Consider the following 3545-nt stretch of genomic DNA (forward strand, 5'->3'; position numbering starts at 1 on the left):
GACTTGGCCATCCTCTACTATACATATGCTGCTGGAGCAATTAGTCCCACCATGTGTACTCTTTGGTTAGTAGTTTAGTACCTGGGAGCTCTGAGGGTACTAGTTATTCATATTGTTGTTCGTCCTAAGGGGCTGCAAACCCTTCAGCTCCTTGGGTCCTTTCTCTAGCTCCTTTATTGCGGACCCTGTATTCAGTTCAATGGATGGCTGTGTGCCTCTACTTCTGTATTAGTTGGGTACTGTCAGAGCCTCTCAGGAGACAGCTATATCAGGCTGTATTATCCTTCCTTCAGTCTCTGCTCCATAGCTAGAGTACTACTCAGCTATTAAAAACAATGAATTTATGAAATTCTTAGGGAAATAGATGGATCTGGAGAATATCGTCCTGAGTGAGGTAACCCGATGACAAAAGAACACACATGGTATGCACTCTCTGATAAGTGGATATTAGCCCAGAAGATTGGAATACATGAAGTACAATCCATAAACCACAAGAAACTCAAGAAGAAGAAAGACCAAATTATGGACACTTCATTCCTTCTTAAAAGGGGAAACAAAATACCCATGGAAGGAGTTACAGAGACAAACTTTGGATTGAAAGTATTATGGACGAGTTGATGTCTCTATTGTTCAACCTGGGTTCATATCCCACTACAATAGGTAGCCTCTTCAGGTCTCATATTCCTAATGCTGTGAGTCACAGTTAAGGTTATACCCATTAATTATTGGGAACCTGCCTTATCTCAAGTCTCTCTTATCCTGGAAATGCCCCCCCCAATACTTCCCATATCAGATGCAGATTTCAATTCATGTTCATAGTCATCTGGCCATCTTTCTTGTGCTTCCTTATACCTGATCCTAAATCCCCCATTCATGTCCACCTCCCCTCTCTCTCCAAGTATCCTTCCTCCATCTGCCACTTTTGACTATTTTATTTCCCCTTCAAAGTGATATTGAAGAATCCTTGCTTGTGCCATCCTTCTTGTTTAGCTTCTTTGGGTCTATGAAGTGTAGCAGGTTTATCCTGCATTTTATGGCTAATATCCACTTACAAGTGAGTACATACCAGGCATGTCCTTTTGGGACTGGGTTACTTCACTCAGGATGATATTCTCAAGTTCCATCAATTTGCCTGCAAAATTCAGAATCTTTGTGGTTTTTGTTTGTTTGTTTTTATGTATTGTGATTTTTATCATTCTGGAACATTCCTAAAGTGTACAATGCTTTACCTGATACAAAAATAAAAACCACACCATTTCTGTAGGCAATAGTCCTATGATCTAACAAACAGAAAATATCATCAAATAAATTAAGAATGTTTTGAGAAATGCCAAAAAAACCTAAGAAAAATATTTAGAAAGTAATATAAAATGGATTAAAATTAGTACCCCTCAGGCCAAGGATATAGTTTAGGCAAAGGGGAGAGGAGATGGAAGCTGTGTCCATAAACCCTCAGGTGATAAATGATGCGGGTCTAGGTGGCATAATTGAATGGCTGCTCATCAGGATCTGATGATATTCAGTTACTTTGGAAGAGGTATCATCGTATATGCATTTTAAGAACAAGATATTCTCTTGAGACCTATTATTTATGCCTCTAATTATCAACTCATCATTTCTATATTTTAAAAAATTCTCTTATCACCCCACACTCATTTACAGAGAAAAATCTTAAGAGAATATCTACAGAACCCCCCAAAATAAGTTTTTTGTACGGGTGGTGTGCTTATGTAGGCTAGAAGCTGATGTCAGATGCTTCCTTAATTGTTCTTTAACTTACACATTGAACACTGAGTTCACCAGTCCTGTGATTCTAATTAGCCAACTTATTAGTCTTCAAGCTCTGAGATTACAGGATAGATGCCAACACAGTTCTCACAACCTTTATGAGTCCTACTTATAAGAACACAGTTCTCCACATTTTTATAGCAAATACATTTCCCATTGAGTTGTCTCTTCAGTTCCTAATATGGTAAATTTTAAAGTATCATGTGGGACCAGAGATGGCTTAGTGGTTAAGGGCACTGACTATTCTTTCACAGGACTCAGATTTAATCTGCAGCATCTACATGGCAGACCACAACTGTCTATAACTCCAAGATGACCTGACAGAACCATACATACAGGTAGAGCCCTAGAAAACACACACACAAACACACACACACACTCACACACATACATATAAACATTTATAAATTTATTAAAATGAAATGTATCTTCAATGATAAACCTTATCTACAAATCAATCAAGAAATGAAATTTTGAGGTTTTTAAAATTTTTATTTTATTTGAAGACCAATTTATATTTGTTATTAATATATGCAATCAAAGAACTATTCATAAAACACCAAAGCATTATATAATTTCAATTATTGAATATAATTTAAAAACGGATAGCTCAAAATTCTGATAGAATACCTAATATTTTTACTATTTAAAAATGATTTCTCTCTCTGTCCTTAAGGTGGAAAATGTTTGCATTAACATATTTTATAAATTGTAACTCTAGCATAAAATGAAATCCTATTATTTTTCAATAATATTTGTATATAAATTTAGATTACTTGAACAGTAATTTGAGATTAAAACTGCTATAGTTAATTCATACTACAAAAGTCTATACTCAATACAACTGGAAAACATGGATAAAATAGACAATTTTCTAGAGAGATACCAGGTACTAAAGCTAAATCAAGATCATATAAGTGATTTAAACAGTTCCATATCTGCTAATAAAATAGAAACAGTCATTAATAGTCTCCCAACCAAAAACAACCCAGAACCAGATAGGTTTAGTGCAGTTTTATCAGACCTTCAAGGAAGACCTAAGACCAATACTCCTCAAACTATTACACACACACACAAAAAAAAACCAAACCAAAACAAAACAAAAAAAACAGAGGTACTCTACCCAATTCATTCTATGAATCCACAATTACTCTTATTCCTAAACCACACAAAGACCTAAGAAAGAAACAAAACTTCAGACCAATTTCCCTTATGAATATCGATGTAAAAATACTCAATAAAATTCTTTCAAACCGAATCCAAGAACACATCAAAACGATCATCCATCATGATCAAGTATGCTTCATCCCAGGGATATAGGAATGGTTCAATATATGGAAATCCATCAACATCATTTACTATATAAGCAAACTCAATTGAAAAAAATCATATCATCATCTCATTAGATGCTGAGAAAGCATTTGACAAAACTATTCTGTTTTCTGAGAAGCTGCCAAATTGCTTTCCAAGGTGGTTGTACAAGTTTATACTTCCACCAGCAATAGAGTAATATTCCCCTTGTTCCACATCCCTGCCAGCATCTATTGAGATTTTGATCTTAGCTAATCTGATGGGTATAAATAGAACCTCAGCGTTGTTTTGATTTGCATTTCCCTGAAGACTAAGGACTTTGAACATTCTAGTGCTTCTCAGCCACTAGAGATTCTGATGTTGAGAATTTTCTGTTTAGTGCCCCATTTTTAGTTGGGTTATTAGGTGTCTAACTTCTTGAGGTCTTCAAAAATTTTGGATACTAG

The sequence above is a fragment of the Mastomys coucha genome, chromosome X (assembly GCF_008632895.1).
Source record: "Mastomys coucha isolate ucsf_1 chromosome X, UCSF_Mcou_1, whole genome shotgun sequence".
Classification (NCBI taxonomy): Eukaryota; Metazoa; Chordata; class Mammalia; order Rodentia; family Muridae; genus Mastomys; species Mastomys coucha.